At 45.9% G+C, this 26,808-nt stretch overlaps 1 protein-coding gene across 5 annotated transcripts in view; it reads left to right on the top strand.

Moving 5' to 3' along the window:
- Positions 1 to 915: 915 nt before the first annotated feature.
- Positions 916 to 26,808, top strand: part of MBNL2 (muscleblind like splicing regulator 2) — a 170,517-nt gene continuing 144,624 nt past the window's right edge. For 2 of the 5 annotated variants that reach the window (XM_055426581.2, XM_055426582.2), the window contains exon 1: positions 919 to 1,129. The gene's annotated coding sequence lies outside the window, so the exon portion shown is untranslated. Of the gene's footprint in view, positions 1,130 to 23,908; positions 25,105 to 26,808 lie in introns of those variants that run through there. The other 3 variants (XM_055426579.2, XM_055426577.2, XM_055426578.2) reach the window with 3 other exon arrangements.

Genomic DNA, 26,808 nt, shown 5'->3' with positions numbered 1-26,808 from the left:
CAGGGGGGGCCTGCCAAGGGTGAAGCAGAGATATCAATTCTATTGTTCAGAATTCCTTAATTGAAGGTCCCCAGGAGTCTGAAAACTTAGAGAAAAGGTATATGGGCTCCAGTAATTAACCACTGCCATAACAGATGTTATACAGGAAAACTGTGTGCGGGACACAAGCCTGTTTTGACTTTGACTATGCACTTGGGTTTCCCTGGTGGCTCAGAGGTTAAAGCATCTGCCTTCAATGTGGGAGACCTGGGTTCGATTCCTGGATTGGGAAGATCCCCTGGAGAATGAAATGGTAACCCACTCCAGTATTCTTGCCTGGAGAATCCCATGGACGAGGGAGCCTGGTGGGCTACAATCCACGGGGTCACAAAGAGTCGGACACGACTGAGCGACTTCACTTCACTTCATGCACTTGGGTTAACACAGTTCCTCCTCACTAGTGAAAATCAGATGCAAATATTTTGCAAGGTGTATTCATTCCCATGGCAGACACGGAGTTGTTTGCCTTTAAACATATAGATAGATAGATGCTTTGTCCAATGGGATAACGACTTCAGTCTCATGGACAACCTGGAGGTCTCCTGAATCTGCCCGAGTTTTGTGTTTTCCCAAGTACTGACAGCGCCACCGCGGGCTCCGGGCGGGCTGGCTAGGCTTAAAGGGCGTTCTCGGGGAGCCACCCCGTCTCTGTGCTCTGCCAGTGATGTGCCACTTCGTCCTGGGGCTCTGACTGCTCTCCTCCGAGAGGGAGATTCCCCTTTGATCAGCATGGACGCGCTGTTTTCTCAGCCCGCCGGCGCTGCGCTGCGTCAGTCGCCCCGTGCGGGCCCGGCTCCGACGGGCCGCGCTGACGAGCCGCCTGGCGATTGGCGGCCCGCGGCGGGGCGGGGTTTGTCGGAGGAAGGGCTGCAGCTTACAGCAACAGAGTTTAGACTGTCTTTGCTTCATCATCCGAAGGCAACGATTTCCAGATACGGCAGACGGCTCCCAGAGTACACTAAGCGGGGAAGGAGAACTCTTTGCATGGAGGTTTCTTCCTCAGGATGCAGCGAGGAAGCCGCGGCCGCTTGAGTCGACCAGATGTGCCTGGGGTTACTGTAGCAGAGACGGAGAGACGGAGCTAAACACGGTAGGGAAATCGTCCCCCCGCCTCTCCTTTTTTTTTTTCCCCCTGAATGTTTGAAGAGTTTGCTGCAGTATGCTGCATTCCGTGTGTGTTGCTTCAGGAAGCCAGGGAAACCGGGTTCCACTAATTCAAATGAAATCCTTGCAGGGGGGGACCCTGGAGTTTTACGTAACGTTTTGATTTGGAAAAAAAAAAGAAATGGCCAAGCGTGAATCTCTGCCGCCTGTTTGGGGTGAAGCATAAAACGAGTTTTTATTTCAAAGAATAGGACCATTGATTACTCAACAGAAACCATTTGAATTCTTGGGGGCCTTCTTATTTTCTGGTTTTAGAAAAAATAATTTTCAGACTGCCATAGTTAGCTCCCGAATAAATAAAGTTTACGTTGATCCTAAGATTTGAAAACAGACTCGTGATTAAGGGGGGGGAAAAGAACTTCCTGGTAAATAATCATCGATGAAATGTTTTTTAAAGAAAAAATACATCGACTTATGGGATATTAGGGACCTACCTAGCTCTCCGATGCCATGGCTTTTGATTGAGTTTCAAAAGCACATTTTAACAAGCCAGCTAGAGGTAGCTTTCTGACAAGTTTTCGATACTGTAGTTCAATGTTTACATTTCTTTTTCTGGCATGTCTGAGCCTTTGTTTCCAGCTTAAAAGTGGAACCATTATATTCAAAAGTAACGCTGGGTTAATAATGCTTACTGCAATTATCTGATCTTTATGCATTTTTAATGAGAACACACAGCCAGCAGAATAATTTAATGAGGGCAGGCTAGCTTTTTAAAGCTGTGTTTTCACTGTGCCGAACCATATCAACTTTCTTGCCGAGAAGCAGCAGTGAGAAATGATGAAGATTTATTTTTAACACACTTGGCCCAAGAGAAGGAAAGGATATATTTGTTAAAGAATTCTTTCTGCCCTTTTCCGTTTTAAATTTCTGCCAGGCATGAGGAAACTGTGCTTTTTTGTTAGGCCTCGGAAGCATATGTTTACAATAAATGTGTAACATTTTTAGAATAGTTAGCAAGCAGTGAAGCGAAGGAAAAAAAAAAAAATTTGACTAGCCTAACCACTACCATGGTGAATGTTCTTCAAGAAACACTGCTGGCCTTTGCAAAAGACAAAGGTTAAGTGGAAGGATATTTGTTGATTGAGTAATATGTGCATTGTGAGTATAATAAAGTAAAAATAATAATAATAATAAAGAGGTTCTTAGAGCCTCTAAATAAGATGAAGTTTCTTCAGCCAGCTTGTCTGTTTTGCAAGGAGCAGTGGAAGTCCTCATTTAAATAAGGGCAATGCCACGTAGATTCTTCTAGACCCACTGATTTTACTTTCAAGGAGAAGTGCAGGACACTCGCCCAGAACTTCTGACGTCATCTCCCAACTATTTTCTGCTGTGTGTTCTTTTATTCAAGCTCGTGGAGAGGAATATTTCTTTATGTCCTGGCTAGGAACGTTCAGACTCTTCCTTGGCAGGTCTTGAGTTATGTCTTCATTTTCCCGTCCTTTCTGAAAGCCTGAAGCGATTCTCCAGCAGAAATAGGGCATCTTCTCCTACCTGCCTTCTCATGTCAGGCAGGTAGTTTGTCTGCAGGGCTCCGGCTGTGGCAGGGAGTGGACCGGCTGTGCTTCAGGCCTTGGGTCCCCTCAGCTCAGCCTGTCTCTTGGCACCTGGGCAGACATTACCACCCAGGGGCCCCGTTGCCAGCTTCCCCCAGGGCCACTCTTTAGGACCCAGGCTATGCCACCAAGTTCATGGCTGGCAGTGATGGTGGGAACAGCTCCTCTGGTAGAAAGATCACCATGCCCTAGTGTCGATGGACCCAGGAAAGGGCAGTCTGGCACGGCAGGCTCTTCGCCCCGTGTCACAAGTGGCAGCCTTGGTCACAGCGATCCAGGGACGGTTAGTTTTTAATACAGAGCCTTTCGGGCAAAGAATTTCCATTAGAACAGCCTGGAGTTCTGGGGAGTTCCCGGCCCTAGTTTGCACCCTCTTTAGGACTGCTTGGGTTGTGTAGCCTCTAACAAACACCCATCTCAGTTTTTCCTCTCCCTTAATAGAACTGATTAATACTTGCTACACTTTCCTTTATACTTCTAGCATTTTGAGAGACCTTGACCTTGCATCCAAAAAAAAAAAAGTTGTTTGTCTCTTGACACAGTGAGCTAGTTAAGAGGGATAAAACCACCCTATGAATGAAACTGTGGGAAATGCCGTACGGTGTTAAGATACATAGTCATGGATACAGAACCCTTCACTTTACTTCACGTTCATGTAAATTTTCTAGGGATATTCATCCTTAGAGCACGACATACGATTTCCAAGAAAATCAGAGCATCGCTTGTGTGCGTGTTCTCCTTTGATCTGGTGCAATATTACTAGAAGCTATGTAAACCAGAACCTTTCAGACACAGGCCTTGTAGTACCCAAAGCATTTAGTGCTCTTTTGGCTTCGACTTGGGTATGAAATGTGTGCAAGTGGAGTCAGTAAGAGAGAAAATGAAAGGAGTGCAGAAAAATACGCTTGTGAAATCTACTGGTTGTGTAGCGTCCCTGGTTAACAGCCTGCCTTCTGCCTGCTAGTTGTTTTAATTTGCTGTTGCTATGGTAAAAACAAATCAATATCACATGGCTACCAGCCAGTCCCGCTCGGGGTGTGCCATAGAGATTCGAGATCAGGTACTCATGATTCCAAGCAGGAACTGGGAGAAGAGGTTTTAGGTACGGGGTTGAAGAGAATTCCTTATGCGGGACCTATGAGGCTCATGCTTGCGCGTGTTCTCTTCCTTTCTTCCTGCCGATAACAAGAAAAGATGGGTATTGTGTGTCAACTAGACTAAAAAAAAAAAAAAATGGGAAGGTGTACTGGTTTGTTTACATTTTCCAAAATGACAAAACATATCATCAACGTAGAAGGAGGTGGCTCCCGTGGGAAGTGGTAAAGGATGCTGATTACTGAAGAGGTGGGATGCCTGCAGGGCATGTTGGTTGTAAAAACAAGAGTTTGGGGTCTTGAGCAGCTCCAGGTACAGTGCAGAAGAGCCGGTGGGTCACAAGCCATTGCAGCTGCCATATCAGGCAGAGAAAGCTGCCTTCTCTGGGGAGCAGGTGGGTGGGGTTGGGTGGGTGAGGGGTGTTGTGGAAAGGTGGGAGGTGGGAGGCACTGATGTCAGCCTGTGGCAAAGTCCCCAGAAAACTGGATATCCAACGTCAGGCCAGATGAGCGCAGAAGCTGGGGGGCAGAGCAGCATAGGGGCCCGGACACTGACCTCTTGTAAAACCTGCCTGAGCCCCAACCTGAAGGCCCAGCAAAGAAAGAGAAGTGGCTGTGCAGAGACGTAAAGATGTCCCATGCCCCGGCATCCTTTCTGAAATGAACCAGGTGGGCACAGATGTGCACGTGTGGAACAGGAAACTTGGTACTTCATGCTCTGCTTTCTTGCAGAAGGCAGAAGACTTAGTGAGGCTTTGTAAATTAGTTGCAGTACTGTTTTTTTTTTCTCCAGTATTGTTACTCAGTGTAGTTGTTCTTTTGTTTTGTGTTTTGTTGGGTTTTATTTTTAATATGCTCAGACGGTTACTTGTAGCTGTGATGATATTTATGATGAGAAGCCCAGAGTGGCGTCATGTCTGTTCTGCGTCAGGCGTGTGCCCCCATAACTCAGCATTGTTGAGCGGAAGCTGGGCCTGGCTCTGTTGCTAAGAGTAAACACAGGTGTGAAAGAAACCAGAGGGCTTCCTCTGCGAGCAGGAGCCACGTTGCTGATGGTTAAGTTTTTGGCTGGCTTGCTCCCTTCAATATGGCAGAAATGCTTAATAATAAAAACGGACCCACTGATGTTACCTTAGTGCACAAAGAATGCATTGTCTCCGAGATCCTGGGTCGGTGTGTTCCATCAATCAGTCAACAAGTGTTTATTAAACACCTTTTGGCTCCTCTGGCTTTTGCTGTTTGGTTAGAACAAGTCAATTACCTAATACCTGCCTCTGAGTAGGTGCAAAATACAGGACAGAAAGAAGCGATGCAAAATTGTAAGTTTCAAAGACTTTAATAATAACTTTATTGGGTAATGTTAATTTCACATTGTTAACCATCAGACGTTAATTGTAGGTTTTGAGACAGTTTTGGTGTTTGGGGGAGGATTAAGAGAAGGAATTTTGAGTTTTAAATATCTATCTGTAATTTCTTCACTTCTGCTGTATTTCTCAGCACAATATTGTTTAAATAACACATAATGATGTAAGATGAGGAACAGGCATACAAGACTGCTGCCGTCCAAATCCAAAATACTCTCAGCAAGCTGAGAGTCAGCCCTGAAATGACTGGGGAACATGGGCTCGTCATCTGAAAGCCTCAACCGTCAATCAACCAGAGGAAATCCTAGCCCCTCTCCCACACTTCTGAGTCTCAGGGTGGCTGAGATCTCACTGTCCCCATACCAGCCAGGAAACCTGATTCCTGACCCTGGAGAGTTAAAATTCCATATCCCCCAACCTGTCCTTTTTAAAAAAGCACAGGTACTTTTTTTTCTTTTTAAATCAATTTCCTTTTTAAACACAAAATTTTGGTTTGGTTTTGTTTTTCCCCTAACATCAAAATTATTGTAAATTCTCTGGGCACTGACAAGCTGTGAGGGAAGGAACCCAGTTTGGGAAGAGCTTAGAGAAGAGAGTGTAAGTGAGCCTCAAGAATTCTTTTTAGCAGTGGGTCCTGGCAGGCACATAGGAAGGTTCTAAGGTCTAGGAGCATCGAGGCAAGCTGGATGCCACAGAAAAACTTTGGGGCAGTGAAAGTGAAAGTGGAAGTTGCTCAGTCATGTCCAGCTCTTTGCAACCCCGTGGAATTCTCCGTACAGAATACTGAAGTGGTTAGCCTTTCCCTTCTCCAGGGGATCTTCCCGGCCCAGGGATCGAACCCAAGTCTCCCTCATTGCAGCGGGTTCTTTACCAGCTGAAGCACAAGGAAGATCCAAGAATACTGGATTGGGTAGCCTATCCCTTCTCCAGCAGATCTTCCCGACCCCAGAAATCGAACCAGGGTCTCCTGCATTGCAGGTGGATTCTTTACCAACTCAGCCACCTCAGAGGACAGCAGGAAGAATTAGGAGACACCAGAGAGAGTGCAGGTCCCTGGGCCTGAGCCACGTGCAGCCCATCCTCACTGGGAAACAAGACATTTACAAACAAGATAAAAATAGTTCTCAGTCGCTCAGTCGTGTCCGACTCTTTGCAACCCCAGAGACTGTAGTCCACCAGGCTCCTCTTTCAGTGGGATTTCCCAGGCAAGAGGATTGAAGTGGGTTGCCATTTCCTTCTCTAGGGGAATCTTCCCAACCCAGGGATCAAACCTGTATCTCCTGCCTCTCCTGCATTGGATTCTTTAGCACTGAGCCACATAGATCAGCACACAGATACCTTCAGAAGAATGGTTAGCCTATGTACACTTCCGTACCTTCTACGAAGGTCTTTCACAGGCTTTATCTCAATTGACAGTTCAAATCTAGGTTTAGAAACTGGGAGCCTAAAATTAGAGCACTCCTGTGGGGACATGCTAGGTAAAGCTTCTGGTGGAGATGAGTTATAGACCGGATTTTTAAAACTTTTATTCACGGATTTTTTTTTCAGTACTTAATTGATTTGAATTTTGAAGATCAGGGAAAACTTCCAAGTGCCCCTGGGACACGTGCACGTCTCTTTCTCCTGTCCTCAGATGCTTTCACACACAAAGGCGTTTATAACTAGTACAGTAGGCAGCCAGGTGCGGCCATGGAACAGGAGGGGCGGATGGTTGGCTTCGTTTTCCCAGCTCTGACTGCTCAGAAGGCATTAGGGAACAAAACCCTACCCAGGCTGCACGCCCCAACCCAGCCACACAGTAGCAGCGCGAGCCTGGCTGTGACTGGCAGGAAGGTGTTCTAGAACATAAAACTCACAAAATCATTGTGAATGGCTTACAGATCAGGGAAGAACCAAAGTCAGCAATGAAACCAAAATTCAAAGTATTGCATTTTCCTATGAGAGCATCTCATTGAGTTCTCTTAAGCCTGTTAAATTAATATTTTAGTAGCAAGTGTTATAAGCTGTTTTACACACATATCTTGGCTATTTTGAACCTTATAGGAAGTCCACGAATTAATGTTATCCCCACAAAGTTAGGGCTTCCCAGGTGGCACCAGTAAGAACCCACCTGCCAAGGCAGGAGACGTAAGAGATGTGTCTTTGGTCCCTGGGCCAGGAAGATCCCCTGGAGGAGGAAATGGCAACCCACCCTGTATTCTTGCCTGGAGAATCCCCATGGACAGAGGAGCCTGGCAGGCTACAGCCCATGGGGTCGCAAAGTCAGACGCAGCTGAAGTGATTTGGCACGCACGAGCGAAATGCAAAGTTAACGCTGACCAGTAGAAGTTCCGAAAGGTTCTGTAATACACCAGTGATCCCACAGCTAGTATTTGGTGGAGCCAAAATTTAAACTCAGACCTGATCATACCTCCGAGTCCTATAGAGAGACAGCACTATGTGTTTTCATCCGAGCAGTTAAGATTGAGAAGATAAAAATAATTTGCAGAAAAAAATGAAAGCTCAAGGTGAAAGAAAGAGGTTTATTATTTTAGAAATCTCAGATATACTTTACATAGTTTACATTATGGTACCTAAATACTGGGCATGATAACACTAGCAGTATCTTACGTCATATAGCATTTCTGTTTTTATGCTTATCATATCTTTTCATGGCCTTTTGTCCCCATCTTATAAATTAAAAACTGAATTTGAGTTTTCAGTTAATTAATTGAGGTTAAGCCACGTGTTAAAAATCTCACTAACCAAAAAATGGAAAAGTTGATCCTCAAAACCATGGGGATCTGTGCAGATGATATTTAATGAGATAAAATAGTCTTTAAATGAAGTTACACTGCAGTCTGACTTGGAGTTTTCTTGCAGTGGATGTTGTGATGTGGACTAGAGCCCAACCCAAGCAATTTTGGGGAAGATAGTGTGTTTTTAATTAAGATATAGAATTGTTTTCAAAAATCTATAAATTTCTGGCATCTCAGATGCAAGTGCCAATTAATCAACTAAAAAGTATTGGTGAAGTGTATATTATACTAATGATTTACTACTTATAATTTTAATGTTTCTGGGAGTTCAGGAATGTAGAACTGCTTTTGGGCTGGAGAAGTAGCTGAGACTTCAAGGAGAAGAGATACATCCTCTGGCTCTGAATAGATGTACTTTGTCTAGATCAGTGTTTCTAAAATGGGATGTCTATTCCTCAAGCCTAGGGTCGGATCATTCGTTAGGTGAGGAAAGGAAACAGTTGAACTTAACGTCTTATGTATTATTCAGCTCATCCTTTTAAAATGTCAATGTCCATGTATGTTTCACAATGTATGTAACATATTCGTATTATTATGCAAGTATAACATTTTTAGATAAGTAGATAACCTTACAATGGTTGCCTCTGCACAGAAGTGTTTTTCTGATGGGGTGGCATGCTTGGGTGCTAAGTCATTTCAGTCCTGTCCAACTCTGTGACCCCATGGACTGTAGCCCGCCAGTCTTCTCTGACCTTGGAATTCTCCAGGCAAGAATACTGGAGTGGGTTGCCATGCCTTCCTCCAGGGGATCTTCCCAACCCAAGGATTAAACCCACGTCTCTTATGTCTCCTGCATTGGCACGTGGGTTCTTTACCACTAGCGCCACCAGTGGTATGTAATCCAAAAAGTTTGGAGTGGGCAGTAGTCAGAATTAGAGAAAGGAAGGTTATCTCAAGGAGGAGCAGCTTAGTGTGAGGGCCAATGTAGAACTGAACTTTGAGAACAGGGATTCAGTATTGGGGAGTAGGGGAAATAAGTTTATTTTTTGACTAATTTTTATTGGAGTGTAGCTGCTTTACAATGTTGTGTTTCTACTGTGCAGCAGAGTGAATCAGCTGTATGTATACATATATGCAGTCTTTTTTGGATTTCCTTCCCATTTAGGTCAACACAGAGCATTGAATAGAGTTCCCTGTGCTATACAACAGGTTCTCATTAGTTGTCTACTTTATACGTGGTATCAATAGTATATATATGTCAATCGCAATCTCACAATTCCTCCCACCCAGAAATTAGTTTAGATGGAGTTGGGGAAAATCAGACTATGGAAGAACTAAAGAGCTTTGTGGTGACTCAGATGGTAAAGAATTTACCTGCAGTGCAGGAGACCTGGAAAGGGAATGGCAACCCACTCTGGTATTCTTGCCTGGAGAATTCCATGGACACAGGAGCCTGGTGGGCTACAGTCCATGGGGTCACAAAGAGTCGGACACAACTGAGTGACTAACATTCACTTTCACTTTTCAAAGAGCCATGTGGAGGAGTTTCATTTTTGTTAACATCCCATCTAATGCTTTATAAGGATTGAACTGAGCTTGTAAGATCAGGTCAGAGGTTAGAAAATTTATAACAAGTGATGCCACCGGCCAGAAAACTGCAATATTTCAGACGTCATGTGGTCAAGGAGTTGGATTAGAATGGCAGTGGGAGAATGGAGGGAAAAGGGCAAATCTAAAAGGTGTCTTGAAGGAAAAATAGCGGAGACTGGTGAGAGCTTAGAAGAGCCAAAACGGCATTGGAGTTTCTGGCAGGAGAAATATCCATGGGATCCTAACAGAAAATGGGGATAGATGGGAAAGGGGGCCGGTCAGTGGGAACAGGGTCAGGAGAGGGAGAGAGGATGAGTTTTGAGTCCTGATCATGGTGTTTTATTTAATGATGGGTCACCCAAGTGGGTCATCCATAGACATCTGACAACGTAAAATGGAGAAAAAGCTCAGGCACCAGGCTGCACATGTAAACTAAGACACACCTGTATGGAGGCCATTGTGGAGGCCAGGAGTGCTCACCACGTCCAAGAAGAAGGGCGCATCAGTGAAGGCAGGCTGCTGACCAAGGATGAGCCTCGGGGAGACTGCCAGGGCCCAGAAGAGAGTAAGAGGTAGGAAGGAACCACGAAAACAGGTACCCACAAAGGAGCAAAACTGTCTACCAAAAATGAGTAACCAAGACTCTTAAGCACATGCCTGTTAAGCACAGCCTCCCTGGCTCCCGGCACATTATCCTGCCATGGTTACCCTCTCTGACATGAGTGGTCAGGCCGTGGTCCTCCTGGAGGCAAATATCAGTTCACTGCTGTGGTGAGAGCAATAGAACACCAGCTGGATAAAGAGAATCTCCTGTTATATATATACACACACACATATGTACATATCTCATATTGCATAGATCTCATATGTATCAGATCGTATATATATCATATACATCTTATATATATCATCCTTTGCCACCCTCTTTTCACCCTTGCCTTCAGTCTTTCCCAGCATCAGGGTCTTTTCCAATGACTCAGCTCTTCACATTGGGATGAGATGGTTAGAGAGCATCAGCGACTCAGTGGACATGAATTTGAGCAAACTCAGGGAGAGAGTGAAGGACAGGGAAGCCGAGCGTGCTGCAGTCCATGGGGTCGCAAAGAGTCATACACGAGTTAGCAACTGAGCAGCAAAAACAACATACACACGCACACGCACAAACACTCGAATATTTAAAGAGTGAGTCTTCACTAATAATCGAAAGAAAGCATTTAAAACTGACAGTTATCAACATGTATGCATCTATATCTCAACATATACATTTTAAGGGTCTAATTGGTTAGGACAGTAATTCCAGAGTGATTGGAGATCCCTCTGGACACTACACTCCCTGTTGTCGAAGACCCAGGGTCCGTTCATCCCTGGCTCCAAGGTCTCAGTTGCATCAGCCATAAGGACTGCTTTGAAGAAAATGAGAAGGTCCCACGTGCCTACGGTGAGGAGGCCCAGCAGCACTCCTCAGACCTTCCTGGGCACAGCATGTTCCTGAGGATCCAAGTGAAACGGTAGAGTCTGATCCAGTCAATCCGGGGTGGGGATCGAGATTCTGCATGCCTAACAAACTCCCAGGTGAGGAAGATGACCCTCATTGCTCGTCCTAAAGGCTCTAGAGCACTTTGCTGGCATAAACGTTGACGGTGGCAGATTTCTGGGTCTAAGATGGTTTTCATGAAGCCTCTGCAGGGCTGAGGTCCAGGACCTGCCTTCTCCACACAGGAGGCCTTTCCAGGCTGCCCGGGCTCAGACTGGATCTAAGGTTGAGTCTGTCCCACGAAGCTGGCCATGACGCTGCTGTGGTCCAGACTGTGAAGGTGGCCTTTTGGCGTTTCCAGCATCTCTGTGGTCACAGCAGCCGATGTCTGTGGATGGCCCCCGTGCCCGCAATGGCTGTCTCTTCTTTGTGGACACAGACTCTCACCAGTTCCCTAGGAGACTTACTCACCGCCTCCAGGGAAGGCTGGTGTGTCTGTTTACACGTCTGCTCCAGAGATATTTTTTTTCCTACCAAATATCCATGTTCAAAATCAGCCATAGACTTTTTCCTCTTGATGGTGGTCAGAGCCAGAGCCTGCAGGTCCGACGGCCTCGGTGGATCAGTCTGGGGACCCCTGAGCAACTCAGCATTTCCCTTAAGAGAAGGCTGGTTCTTCCTCCAAAGAACAGAAAGAGTATAGAGGAAGTGTTATGTGCAGTTAACATCGCATTTAAAAAATGCTCGTTCTGAAGTTGTGCGCGATGAATAAAGAGGTTAGGTGAGATGGCCGCTGTCATAGTGGGTGGCCTCAGTGAACATGCAGGCCTGACCGTGGACAGTCTGAGGTCTTGTTTCACATCCGTCTTTCTTTCCTGCCCTTGAGGGCTTCATTTTGCTGTTTGTTCAGCCTGGGGCCTCTTCTCTCCTGGATCAGGAGTCCCGCTAACCTGATTTAGAGGAAGTCTGCCCTGCCCAACTGCCCATTTAGTCCACACACAGATGGCCAGTACTTTTATGCATTTTTAATTTACCCAATAACCTTTTAGGGCCGAAAGACACCAAGTCTTGATTGAGTTTATTGAGTGCCTACTATATGCCAAGCCCTCTGCTGAGAGCTTTATGTGCATCAAGTCAGTTAAACCTTTTTATGAAGAGAATGAAGTCCCAGGAGGCTGAGTTCTTTGCCAAGGTCAGGCACGAACAAGCGACAGAGCAAGGCCGAGAGTCCAGTTGGCGCGTCTCCAAACACCCAGACCTTTTCCAACGGTGCTTCCTCGGGGGGTAGCAACAAACAAGGGGTTTGCTTTAGAAAAATTTCTCTCACATGTGCGTGAACCACTGGCAGAATTCACTAAACGGTGAAGTAACACACAAACAAGCAAGTCCTGGCAGGCTGTTCCGGCATGAGTTCGGCGTTAGCCGTGAGTTCCTCCTCACAGAGGACCTGGGAAATCACCCAGGGTGCTGGAGCCTCGTCTCCGTGACGCGCTATGAAGGGTGGACCTCTTCCTCACCCCGTCTCCCCCGTGTCTGTGTGCGCATGTACAGAGGGAGAAGCTCAAGGAAAGACCTTGGCCGAGGTGCCCTCTAGACACGGTCAGTGGATAACGTGCAGTGGCGAGGTCTGTGCAAAAGTGAGATGCTTTGTGTGGCTTTGGCATTACCACCTGGACTTCGTTGTTGTTCAATCGCCAAGTCACGTCCGACTCTTTGCGACCCCATGGACGTTCCTCACCATCTCCCGGAGTTCACCCAAGTTCACGTCCCTTGAATCAGTGACGCTCTGAGGACCTGGAAGACCCTTTGCCTTTCCATCAATGTCGCCGTTCGCAGGCAGGGCTGTTCCACTCACACAGGTCACCCATTCTCCAACAAGGACGCGTGGTCTTCCTCTCTGGCTGTGTCTCCTGACCATCCTCACGTGGCAGGCTCTCCTGTCTTGCTCTGTGGGCTCCTGAGCTGACCCGTGGCCTCTTCTCTCTGCCAGGGTTGTACCTGGCATCCCCACTAAATGGCACACGGAAGCCCCAGGTCTCTGGGGTTCTGGTCACACCTGGCTCTCACCTGGGGGAAAGGATGGTTTCTTTACCACCTCAGGAAGCCCATCATTTGAACCCTGCAGTATCAGCTTCCTGGCAGCCACCACAAAGACCATCCCCTCAGGAAACAAAACAAACCCTATCTCCAGAGTTTCCTTGTTTCTTTTCTTCAAAGTCCCCTGTTGCAACTAAGCTGCAATTAAGAGGCAGGATCAAAGGGACTGGCGGCCTCTGGGGCTGTGGGACCCACGCAGAGCTTTGCCCTTTTTTTAACTCTTTGCTTTCTGTGACCTGCTCCTTCCACCGTGTCTTTGTTCCCCTGGGGGCTCAGGTATTGGAAGGGGGAGCCAAAGGGAGACAGGTGAGAGTCGGTGGAGCAGCTTTGCACACCTTCCCTGATTCTGAGAGCCTCCCAACGGACAGAACCCACAAATGTCAGATGAAAAGCAGTGGGGGTACCCCATTGGAAGGAGTTGGTGGGATTCCTGTCTACCCTTCACCACGGTGCTGCCCAGCAGTTTCTAACTGCTGCTCGTCCGTCTCGACAGTGACGGCCCCATGATGCGTGCAGACCACAACATTTCATTATAAAATCCTTCCCTGTGCTGAAATGCGATGTGACTTCCCAAGCCCTCCACTGCTCAGCCCGTGTGCAGGCCTTTGGGATGCCCCCAGAAAGTCAAATTCCCCGTCAGCAGGCGAGCCCCTTCGTGTATTTAAAGACAACAAGCAAGCTTCCTCCGATAGGAGCAGTTAGCACCGCCAGTTATTTTCAGGAAATGATACTTTTATTTATGCAACCTACGACTCGCAGTGTTTCTGGCAGCTTTGTCGCATTGGTGACCCTTATCACTGTTATACTTGAACCTTGAACCAGCTGTAGGAGAGAAAGGGGTGGGGTTCTCCATGTTCCCTCAGGCTCTGTTCAGGCCTGAGTGCAGTGGGGAAAAACTGATGGGTAGGGGCAACATGGGGGAGGGACAGACAGCTTCCCCAGTGGCATGGAATGACTGAAAATTGATTTCCGTTCAACGGGAGGCTTTAGGCACCTCCTGAAATAGCAGGCGAGTTCCTGGGTATTGAGCTGCAAAACTACCCATAGAATGATTGATAAATACATATAGATAAGAGATAGATGGTAGATTTAGACTAATATATAGATAATACACTCATATTATCTATATAATACATCACATCTATTAATCTAGATGGGGCTTCCCTGGAGGCTCAGATGGTAAAGAATCTACCTGCAGTGCTGGAGACTGGATGGGAAGATCCCCTGGAGAAGGAAATGACAAGCCACTCCAGTTTTCTTGCCTGGAGACTCCCACAAACAAAGGAATCTGGCGGGCACAGTCCATGGGGTCACAAAGAGTAGGACATGACTGAGCAACTAAGCGCGCACACACACACACACACACACACACACACACACACTGATCTAGATATAGGTTAATAAAGATACAGATGCAGATAGGTATAGATTTAAGGTAATATATATAGATGGATGGTTATAGATATAGATTAATATACACAGAAGAGATAGGTAGATAAAAATATAGATAAATATATATACAAATAGCTGTAGATATAGATTAGTGTATATATATAGATAGATCTAGGTTGATTGATAGATGATAGAATGGTAGATACTCAGTTTGAACACCACACTAAGGCACTTTTCAGAGGTAAAGTACCTGGTTTGGGATTGTGATTTGCTGTGTTTGTCTTTGGCACAACAGAAAGGTGATCATTTTAGCAGTAGCTCCGAGCCCTCCCAAGTTTCTCTGCAGCTCTCAGCACAGTCCTTAGCGGCTTAGACACACACTCAGCCTTCAGTAGATGCCAAGGTCACCGAAGGAACTAATTAATCCCAGCTCCCGTCGACAGCAGGCTGCACTAACCCGCCCTCCTTCCTAGAGCAGGAGAAACTGGGAAGGATTTTCTCCCTCCGTTCTGGCCAGGCCTACTCAGGGCCGCCCTGAGCAAATAAAAAGAAGGGGAGACGTTGATAAACCATTTTCCTGATGAACTGACCAGGCTTCATCTAGAGAAAGCCCAGAGAGGGCCTGTTCTAAGACTTTAAAACTTGAGGGGAGATAAGCCCGCCAGTTTTTCTTAGGAAAATTCCCAGGTTGATATTTAACCTGAAAGTCCCTGCGTTCCTACTCCATCACAGCGTTGCTTTTTTTTTTTTTTTTTAACTACTAGTTTAAACTCAGCCAACCATCTTTGCCACACTGAAAATTTGCCTTTTTAATTGAAACTGCAAATTTTCCAGCTGACCACAAGGGAGCATGAAATTTGTTCCCCCTCAGGGTGAAGCTGATGTTGTATAACCCAGACAGACCACACTAAATAATTGATCAGAGAAATTCATTTTGAGGGAAGGGGTGATTTTTGGCAACACCGACGGGCCAGCCATTCAAGATGTGAGGCTGGGGAAGGTTGCGATTCAAACATCGTGGATCCTCGAGTTAATATCTGTCCCCTTAGCCAGGTACGTGTTGAGTCTTGAATTAACTGTTCTGCAGTTGCAGATTTTTATTTGAAGTTCTGATCCTTTCCTTTAGCGCAGAAAGTCACCGAGAAGCTCTGACATGGCCTGCGTGCTTTATCAGATCAGCAGTCTGTGGTCACTGAGCCCTCCCAGGCCCCCGAAGCTTCCAGCACAGGACGGGCATCAGCCTGGAGTTAGTTTCCCCTTACACAGTTTGGCAGAACCAGCAAATCCTGGAGTTAGGTTTGTGACACTCTCCATCTTGTTCTCTGGTTCAAAACTGGGAAAAAAAAAATGAAAACCATATGTTCAATACACTATCAGGCTTCCAGTGAACACTGTGCTAGGAAATAATGGTCGGAGACCTAGCCATGAATCCGAAGGCTTGGGAAGAGGGAGCCGACCTGCCCCAGCAGGTAGGGACGGGCGATGCTGTGTGCTTCCTTTCTCAAAATGGCACGTTGCTGGAAGGCGTCCAGCCTCTAATGGGGAAAGCAGAGAGGCTGCATCTACTAACTTATTTCCCTCCTTCACATCTTCCTTCTTCCCCTCACATTTTCAGGATTGAAAATTAGAAACACTTTTCTCCTGCACACAAAATTACTCCCTCACACACACTTTTTTTTTCTGCTTTGAAATGGCAATTGCTGCCAGAAAAGGTCTCTCTCTTCTCTCTTTTTTAAAAAGTATTTATTTATTTGGCTGCACCAGATCTTAGTTGCAACACGTGGGTTCTTTAATCTTCATTGCAGCACGTGGGACCTTTTTAGTTGCGGCATGTGGGATCTAATTCCCTGACCAGGGAACGGACTTGGTCCCCCTGCATTGGGAGAGCGGAGTCTTAGCCACTGAATCGCCAGGGAAGTCCCCAGAAAAAGGTTTCTCAAAAAACACACGCTGTCCTGGCCAGAACAGTCGAAGGGTTGACAGCTGCTGTAGCCAGCTAGTTAGACGTGACTAGCGAGGGAGAGGGCTCACCCTTTGTGGAAAGCAAGGTATGATGGGAAGGGAAGCCAGAGGAGTACCCAGGGTCCTGCTCGGAGTTATTGCTCAGTCTGGGTGTACATTATCCAGTGTGCTCAGCTGATGGAAATCCAGCGAGCTGGACACTTAGGATAAGGGGTGAGGTCTTTTAGTCTTTCCTGCCTTTAGGAAGAAAGTTTTAGATGTCGCTGGTTGCCTGGCACTGTTCTAAAGGGAGAACTAGTCGGAAGGTCTCCCTATTTCCTTCTTTTATTTCCACTCATGTCTCCCCACCTTGGGCTTCCCTGGTGGCTCAGATGGTAAAGAATCTGCCTCCAATGCAGGAGATCCGGGTTCGATCCATGGGTCAGGAAGATCCCCTGGAGAAGGAAATGGCAACCCACTCCAGTATTCTTGCCTGGAGAATCCCATGGACAGAGGAGCCTGGCGGGCTACAGTCCATCGGGTCACAAAGAGTTGGACACGACTGAGCAACTAGCACACACTCCCCACCTTACCTGTTTCCTAAACTTCTGAACTTCTGAGATGGGGCTCCATCCTCACTAATAACAAGAACCATGGAGCCATATAATGTTTTACTCCTTGGCCAGTGGAAGTTAACACTTCAAATGCAAACTTGAAATCATCAGTGAATAGTAACGATGATAATCATGATGGAAATTGTAATCATAAGGCCACTTTGTCATGGCACACATAACATCTACTTTTCTCTCCCTGTTTTTACTTTTTTTACAAACAAATGAAAGTTTTGCTTCAAGGACTTTTTAAAAAATCTTATTTGTTAGTCAAGACTAGTGGAAGAAAGGGACATGCTGGAGACCACAGATGACAGTGCCCTTTGCCCTTTCGAGGGAGGGCAGATCTCAAAAGATAAATAAGGGTGGCTGAGGGTAGCCAGAATCCAGAACTTGTGGATTGTTAACATGAGTCAGAATCCTGGGTTCCCTTACTTAGTTAGGATGCATAGGAGTTACCAGGTCACTTGGAACTTTGGTCTCCTGGCTGGCGTAAATCAAGATCACCATGCCACATCTCAGGGCTTTTGTGACGACCTGGTGAAACAAGGTAACCAGAAGTACCCTGTGCACCTTGAAAGCCCCAGTGTCAGGGGGAGAGAGTGGATCACTGTTAATTTAGTCCTCATCTGTTGGGCCAGGGCAAATGTGTTTTACTGAGTGAAGTTTTCTTGGCGACAGAAAAATTTGCAGAGAAAAAGAATTCTGTGTGTAAGGTCAAGATCTTCAGTGTTCCTCATTTCCTTTTCTCTCATGGAATTTATGCTCTAGAATAACAGATAAGATACAGAAATAAATCGTCACAGTGAAGGTAATCTGTGCCACATGGGAGGTATAAGGTGCCTTTCCAGGAGATTAGCTGTCGTCCAAGTGAGTCAGGGAAGACTTCCTGGAGGAGGTAGCTTCTAATGGGCATATGAAGGAAGGGCCAGCCCGTGGTGCATGCATTCGGGGAGCACCCAGGCCGGTGTCCACGGAGCAGGGGGCAGAGTCCAGGAAGTACTCATGGGGTCACAGCTAAAATGTTTGAAGGACCCTGAATACCACGCTGTGGATTCTGAACTTTATTCAGAGTGTGGCAGGGAGCCATCAACTGTTTGTAAGCAGGTGAGTGATGGAGTGAGACCCTGCTTGAGGGGGACAATTCTGTGAGCACAGCTTGGAGCCAGCACTGCGGGCACCCAAGAGTCGTGGAGGCACAAGCTGGAATGGTGGCGGTGAGACTTGGTGGGAGGTGATGCCCAGATACAGGGGCAGTGTCCTAAGATGGTGGGCAGGACTCACGGAAGCCGAGGGAGAAGCAGGGAGTCCATGAACTGAGGTTGCAGGAACCTTCGTGATGCCAGTGAGAACCTCGCAGGAGGAGTGGGGAAGGAAGGAGATTGTTCTGGATCATTGGAAGATTGAAGTGAAACTGCAGTGTCCTCGTGGAAGTGTAGGTCGTGGACTGTAGGGCTCAGTGTGCATTTGGGGCTCATCCACAGAGAAGTGGTACCGGGGCTTATAAAAGGAGCTGAGATTCCCTAAGGAAGCAAGTGTGATCTAGAATGTGGTTGACAGCACAGGCTTGGGGAATGCTTACGGTTGAGGGGATTTCCTAGACACACTCCCGCAGGCAAAGAAATCCAACATGAAGAGCATTTCAGAAGACAGGTGCTCCTTGGGACAGGTGTATGGGCCTCTGGACATCTCCAGTTGCCTTTAGGTCTGTGAGAAGAGATTGGGATGTTCACTCTGCCCTAGAAATAACGCTGATCTGTGATAGCAGGGCTTCCCTGGTGACTCAGACGGTAAAGAATCTGCCTGCAGTGCAGGAGACCCTGGTTTGATCCCTGTGTCAGGAAGATTCCCCTGAAAGGGGAATGGCTACCCACTCCAGTATTCTTGTCTGGAGAATCCCATGGACAGAGGAGTCTGGTGGGCTACAGTCCATGGGGTCGCAAAGTCAGACATGACTGAGCGACTAACTCAACACAGTGATAGCAGTATGAATGTGTATCACTGTTTCCTGAGACCAGATGATAATGGAAGATAATGCCAGATCCTAAACAAACTTCAGGAAAGATGAGAACTGAGGCAGATGCCACAAGAGGCATTTTTGGAGCATGGTGACCAGGCAGCTGATCACAAGGAACCAGAAGAGCGGAAAGTTAAAACATCCAGGGAGGGGGTGTGGAGAATTTAGAGCAGCCAAAGGAGAAATGAGGTAAGCAGAGGGGAAACAGGGTTAAGATAAGAAGGTGTCTGTTTGTGGGAAGGTGGGCTGGGAGGGCAGATGGCACCTGGTGTGCCTTGAAGCCTGAGAGGCTGCAGTGGATAGACAGGCTGAGACCACCAGGGAGTAATAGTGTTTGAAAATGTGTAGAAACAGGTCTGATCCTGCTGTAACAGGAAAGGGGGAAATCATCAGATATGTTTGAAGGAAGGTAGGTATAAGCTGAGGTTTAAATGCTTCTCCAGGGAGACTCTGAGAGACCTTTGCCTTGAAATGAATCTTACTCTATTCAAGGCAACCATCATGGGGTGATGCCAACATACTGCATCGATCCCCAATTATTAATTAAAGATGAGCCTTGCGTCATTGAAGGCTTAACTAAAATACAGTGGCCGCCACTGCTTTCTAAAGTGCCTCGCCGATGTTATTTGTTGTTCCTTTGTTATTTACTCGTTCTTCATAGCTGAGTTTATCTTTATCTTTATCTCACTGGGTTCAGAAAATAGATAATTCATGGGCCTAGAACTCTTTTTCAAGATCACAGTCTGTCAGTAGAGATGTTCACCTGTGGGGTATTTTTAAAGCCTCCTTATTTGAGCAACCTCCATGCAGTTGAAACCCATGTCTGGTAAGAAGTAAGTGTTCAATAAATGTTTGTGGGACATGATTCAGTGAAATATTTTACAACTGAGACAGGCCTTTATAGAGATGATTATTAACCATGAGTCGTACTTACAGAAAAGCATAGCCCATCATCCACCCAAATATACCCAGAAATTTCTATCACAAACAAAGAGAGAATTCATCCCTTCCCCCACTCCCCCCGCCACCAGAGATTGTGCACGTTTGTATGAAATTGTCTTTTAGTACTGAAGTACAGCTAAACCTTGACCCCTTCAGCCAGAGCCCTTTTTTTGTTTTTTCCTGTAAACATCAGAGCAGAGGTGTCATTGATGAAGGCAACAGAGAGAGACCAAGGGTGAGATGCATCAACCGGGGAGGTATCTGGAGCGCCCTAACTTTTAAAATAAGTCTCAGTTGCTTAATTGCTGTAGGACAGAGCCTTCTGATTACATTCAGCTGCACAGAATGTACAGCACATCTCACAAAATGGATTGGCCTATTTATTCACCCTTGAGGGCCACTTGAAAACTAAGTCAAAGATAAACATGCCCACAGTCCAGGCCAGAATGAGCTCTTGTAGCCATTGGGACAAGGTCATATTTCTGTAACCACATGGACTGCCCCACCCTACTCTGTCCATAGGAGAAGAAAGAGGTTGTTCCTTCCAAGCACATCTCAAAATCCCTCACCGGTTACTCCAAATGCTGGTTTCACTGGCTGCACAGACTCTTGGGAAGCTTGTTAAAAGAACAGATGGCAGGTTCCTAGGCCTTAGCCTCTGAGATTCCAACTTGGGACGTCTGGGCTGGGACCCAGGAATCAGCATTTATTGCAAGACCACAGAGTGATTTGAATACAAATGAGAACGAGACCTCCTGGGCCGGAGGTTAAGAGAGAATTCAAGCCCTTTGTTCATATTCTGGCTGGACCATAGACTAAACGCACAACTTTAGACAGATTAAAAAATGTGTTTGAATCTGTTTTCTCATCTTTGAAATGAGATAGTCATTTCCACTTGTTGGGATGATGGGAAGAGTTATAGATTACACATGTAGAGAACTGAGTTTATTCTCTACTGCACAGAATAAACACTCCGTGCAGAATATTTGGGTATATTTCTCTGGGTGAACATGAACCTGGTGGGGACTAATCCCCAGTGAATGCTACAGACCCTCTACACAATTCCGGAAAGAGCAGGGCTTCACCATGACTCTTTCTGCAGTTTCTCCAAGTCTGCTTATCACTCACCAAGAGTTCACTGCTTTCTCAGCAAAATGCAGGAAGACTTTATATTCTATAAGATAATACTATACCAGACTTTTGGGGAAGACTTATATTTGGTAGGGATGGTACGACACTGGAGCATGTTACCGTGGACTAAAGGAATGTTTTTGCTTTGAAAACAGGAAGACTGGGCCACTTTCGAGAACTTTCCTACCGTGTGTGTATGAAAGTGGAGCTCTTAGCCCAGCTCCCTGGTCGCCTGTGCTTTGAGATGTTTCGGCAAAGATAAAGGTGATTCTGTCCCCACTCAGGCTGCTGTTCGGTCATTCAGACAAGAAGGTAACTGGCTCACATGGGGACCAAACTTCTGAACTTATACTTTTGGAATGAATGAGTGAATGAGCAAATGCATTTCCTCTGAGACCCAGATAGACGCCCAACAGCTGCCAGTCCATTCTGGTCCTCTGGTCCCGGAGGAAAGGATGGTCCTTTGTTGCTTGGAGAATAAATAAGCAAAGATTTCTCCAAGGTGTTTCCTGCAACCACACGCTCCTTCCTTCCTGGATATAGTGACCCAGTTGCCTGTGTTGGAAGGCTCAGTGTCACGTGTCGGTTTTTTTCCCACTGAGAAGCCATCAACAGCAGAAGTATTTTCACAAGTTAGGTGCTTACTGGCGCTCCAGGTCATGAGATCTGGGTCACACACAGACAGGAGGAAAGAAGTGTGGAGCTGAGTCCATTTGATCTATACACAGGGAGCAATAACAGAAAAATGAAAAAGAAATTTAAAAAGTGGGGGTGGAATACAGAGAGAAATTTATGATACTCTGGGATAGAAAGTCTCAGTTTCAGCTCAGGATATCTACAAATCTTCCAATTCATTGTGAATCATTTTCAAGAGGCTCATTCTTTCTACTTAGAACATACTGATTAAAAGCCAACAGTGTGCCTGTCCACAGATGCTTCAGAAAGCAAGCAAAACAAAGATGATTGATAGCCGGCAGTCGCACTGAGGTGTTAAGACACACACATGCATACACATCTTGAACACACACGCGTGCACGCAATGGAGAATCTGACTGTAACTCTGTTTGGATTAAGGACCTCAGGCACTTACTGCTTAATCTGTGGTAGGAGAGAGGGAAAAGCCATCAGAGTTAGACCAACTGGGCCTGACTCCAATTGGAGGGGCCCCGGGTTGAGAAGGATGCCTGGATTTAGATAACTTCGAAGGAGAGCGGAAGACATCCCATATCAAAGGAAACGGTTCAAACAAAAGCCAATAGGAGGAAATGAGCTCTCATTGTGTGCACACATGGGGCTCCACAGAAAGGAAATTGCCTGATTCAGGACACTTCCGACGCCTTCTGAAGCTGCGAGGAAAGATGTGTGTTCCCATAACCCGGAGAAGGTGTCTTTCTCAACCCAGGGCTGGCCGCAGTGAAAAATGGGTAGGACTTTCGATTACAAAACATATCCTTGGAAACCTAGACGGTATTTTCTTATGCTTCTCATGATGCTCTTGGGTGTTTGGAGATAAGAAAAACTAGGGAGCAGGCACATGGGTAAAGGTCATTCATTTTTCAGGGTCCAGCAGCCATCTGAGACATAGCCTGTGCCTTGCAGGGCCACCTCCTCTCCACAAGGCCGTTGTTGGCTCCCTGGGGTGGATCAGACCACCCGGGATGAGGTCCCATGATCAGTTCAGGCCCCTCTGTTAGACAGTTGTTGCATCAGCAGTCTTGCAGCCTGCTCTCATCCATCCAAACTACAGCCCTGACCGTGAGCTTTTGATTTCACAGGATACAGCTTGGTCTTGCCTGGTGCTTGTTCTGGGCCCCATGGGGAACATAGATGTATATACGACATTCCCAGTACTCAAGGACTTCAGTGTCTAGAAGAGGATCATTCATTCCAGTAAACAGTAAGAAATAGGAATTTCCCTGGTCCCTGGAGACCCTGAAGTAGGGGTGAAGTGGGGCACCTAAGAGTTGTTAAAAAGACATGGAATGAGCAGGACTTTTGTTTTTTTTTCACCTTTGTGTTATTTGATTGACAGTTTGAGTACAGTCAAGCTTGAGTCTGTGAGATGCTACCATAAGTGGCATGTGTTATGCAGTCATCCTCTGAAAGTGTTGCTGGTGGAAGGAGAAATGACAGAAGACGTAAGTAGGGCTCCATGCCCAGTGCACGGCCAGTCCCCCTCCCCCTGGTTGAGAGGATGCGCTTCTCTGGAGGGGTCGCCATTGTCCTCCGCCTCGACCCCCATAGCTTTAGCACAAGCTCAGGCATCCTCTCCTCCATCTTTCCCCCACGTGACTGTCTGCAGCCACGGCCAGGAAGCAGGTGCGGACAGTGGATGTTGGAGAGAAAGTGGATCACAGGCCAGTGCTCCTTGAACACATCAAGTTTCACTGCACCTTAGGCAGATGGATTTCCAGTTCACTGTGGAGAACGGAAAATTAAGGCCCTTAAATTTTCTCAGCAATTGCTCTTTATCCCTTGGGTCCTTTATTTCTTTGGTCAGTCCATCAGTCAGCAGACCCCAGGTGACTACCCAGATGCTGTTCTGGGTGCTGAGCTAGAAAGAGGTGTTAGCCTGAGCTCAGTTGGCTCATGTTCTAACCAGACTCAACATCCGCAAGGTCAACATCAAGGACATGACGACTCAAGTAGAGGGGGGCACAGTGGGCAGGAATAGTGCCTTTCTGGGGCAGTGGGGGTGGGGGAACAGGGCCGGGAAGGGCTTTCCAAGAAGACACATTTGAATGGGGGCCTTGTAGGAAGCATCCAATGACAGCTAGCGAAGAAGGGGGAGAAGGCTGTCACCATCTCCTCATTAGTGAGCTCCTTCTAATTAGTGGCTTCTGAGGCTTATCAAGGCTCATCTATAAACTAAAACTAATAGGCAGTTAAGATATTTGTTTCATTTTGCCTCTTTCCTCCTACCTTTCAAGGGAAAAAACACATGAATTAAAGAGTTATTTTGCCAGCAAATAGTATAATATGGATGCACCGAAATAAGGCTATTTTATTCAGCATGGATAGGGCTAAATATTTAGGGAAATTTTTGTCCTGCAGCCTAGATCTTATTTTGTTATCATTCGCCAGAAGCAGCAGGGGAAACAGTCGAAGTGAAGCGTCTCTACAGATGCCTACTTGTTTTCCACACACCGTCAAAAATGCAAGAAAAGAAACTGCACCCTCTGCTCCACCGCGGTGTGGACTGACTCTTGCCCTCCCAGCTGGCCAAAAGTGACAAAATAAAAAAAACACAGTTCATCTCACATGACATTGGTTAATGGTGGTTTCAAAATTCCTCATAGTTTAAAGGCCTTAGCCTTACAGGGTTAGGTCCTAGAAATGCTTGTAAAATTCCAGTGCGATTCTTTAGTTGCGTTTGCTTTCTTTCAAATATTACCACACGCCCCCAGAAGAACCACACTCGTGAAAATAGATGCAGCATATTTAAGATTACTCGCGTTTCAAACAGGTTGATTTTTTTTTTAATCCCGAATAAACACAGGCTATCATTTTAAGAGCAACAAATTGAGAGAGACAGAGGGAAAAAGAGGCCAGTACCCAGTAATACTGCTGAGTAGATCCTGATCAGAAAGGGAAACATGCCGTCTGGTAAGGAAAATATGGAAACTAAACAGAGACAAGTCAACTTAAATTCAGGTTGATCCCACCAGCCATTGAAGTTCACTGAGAACCGTGAAACCTTGGCTTTTTCATGTATTAACAGCGCTTTTGTGCCTTTGTTTTACAATGTAGACCAGCTGATAATGTGCCTTGTTCCCCACTGACTTTGCAATCTCATTCTTCGCCACAGATATAATGGCCTGTTTGTTTTGCCACTGATGCACACTGGCCAAAGAATCAGACATTTGTTTTGCAGTGCTTGTTTTGAAGAAATAGCTCTCGGTACATCTTTCCACTGCCCATGAAAACACAAGCTTATTTGGGCGACAGGCACCCCAGGTAGGCTTCCATTTATCCACTGCTATAGAAAACGAAATTGAAACATAATAAAACTTCATCTCAATCTAATTACTGAAGAGCCCGAATTATAAGACTAGTCATAAAGATGTACACTTTTCTTAATTATAACGACTTACAGCAAAGTGAACCGGCCAAGACTATTTTATCTCATAATGACTCTTAAGAAGCGCTTATTAATGAAGAGATAAGAGTGATTTATAAGTAGTATTCCGGGTATTTATATCTAAATGAATGGTAATGAAATGCCTGAGAAGCTTGTGCTCACAAGTAGGGTAAATATTCCCATTAGAATTACATGAAGACGGTTCATTTATTCAGCAAGCACGTACCCTCTGCCCTTGTTTTCCACAAGTAGTTCAAAGGTAACCTTTAGCCTAGTCTGGGGGTGGCTTCAGCTCACAAGGGAACTCTGATCTGTCGGTGGTGGCTGCCTGCCTGGAAACTTGTTTTGAGAAATCTTCCAGTGCCAAGTGTAGACTCACAGGGGGAAAATCTCTGGGATCAATTGGTCATGCCTGCCATGGATGTGGAAGGTGGGGAGAGGGGACCTGAGTGACATCCATTTGGTAGTCTGGCATAGGCCCTTCCAAGCTGTTGCAAAGTTGGAATCCTCACAAAAGTCCTCTCCGGATTAGACCGAGAGAAGATTGTAACTTGCAGGCCACAGGTAACACTAAATTTCTGGGTGTTTCCAAAATCCAGCACTTGAAATTCTTTCTACACGGGTGGTATCCATGGAACCATCCTAACTCACTCAAACCCTAAGGGAAAAATTAAGTTGCCCTGACTAAAGGTAGCTATATAAAATGCACTTGTGCTTTTTCTAAGCTTGAGGGAACAAAATGACTTTACACCTCTCCTTTTCTCTCCCTTCTCCTGAAAGTGATATTAGGTGAGCCAGGGTGGCGGGGGTGGAGGCTGTTAACACAGGGATGAGCCTTTTCTGATGTTTTCTTATAGTTTAATTTGTAGTCATTTCTCTCACTGTTTTTGAAAGAAAGTGAACAAGTGCTTATGTCCCTCCACTAAAACAAATCGGGAATTCAGGGCCAGGTCCACAGAACAGCACAATTTTCTTTGATTTCTAGGTTAAATAACAGATAATGAATAGAGCAGAAGAAGGGAACTAACTCTTCTAGGCACTTTGACAATTACTTTCAAAACATTAATTTTTTTTTCTAATTTAATGTGCCCTGAGAGAGATGTATAATAGTGCCTCATTTTACAGATTAAAAAAAAAAAAAAAAGTGAGGTTTAGAGCACCTAGAGCACAGATTTTAAAAAAAAGTGAGGTTTAGAGCATTTAGACTGTTAGTTCAATATGGAGCTTAAATTGCAACCAGCCTCTAAAACTGGCTGAAATTTCTGTTTGGAGTTCAAAGTTTAAACATAACCACTCATCCCAACTTTCAAACAGGACTTTGGCAGTGATATTTCAGGCACTGACTAATAAGAATTTTAGAGCTTTAGCATTTTGAGAGCCCTCAATCAATGTTGGTTACTATTATTTCTCTTTATCTGCCTACACATACACATATTCATATATATACATATATATTCATGGGCCAATGCCTGTTGAACTTAAAATGTTTATGGCGAACCACTTTGCCTCGTTATTTCAAAAAGAGAAATGTGAATGCCTACTCTTTACGTTAGAAAATGATCTAAACCTCGAAAGGGGAA

The sequence above is a fragment of the Moschus berezovskii genome, chromosome 13 (assembly GCF_049115385.1).
Source record: "Moschus berezovskii isolate FMDL1 chromosome 13, NW_MosBer_1.0, whole genome shotgun sequence".
NCBI classification, from domain to species: Eukaryota; Metazoa; Chordata; class Mammalia; order Artiodactyla; family Moschidae; genus Moschus; species Moschus berezovskii.
The sequence above is the reverse complement of the archived record's forward strand: the minus strand, read 5'-3'. Positions and strand labels throughout refer to the sequence as shown.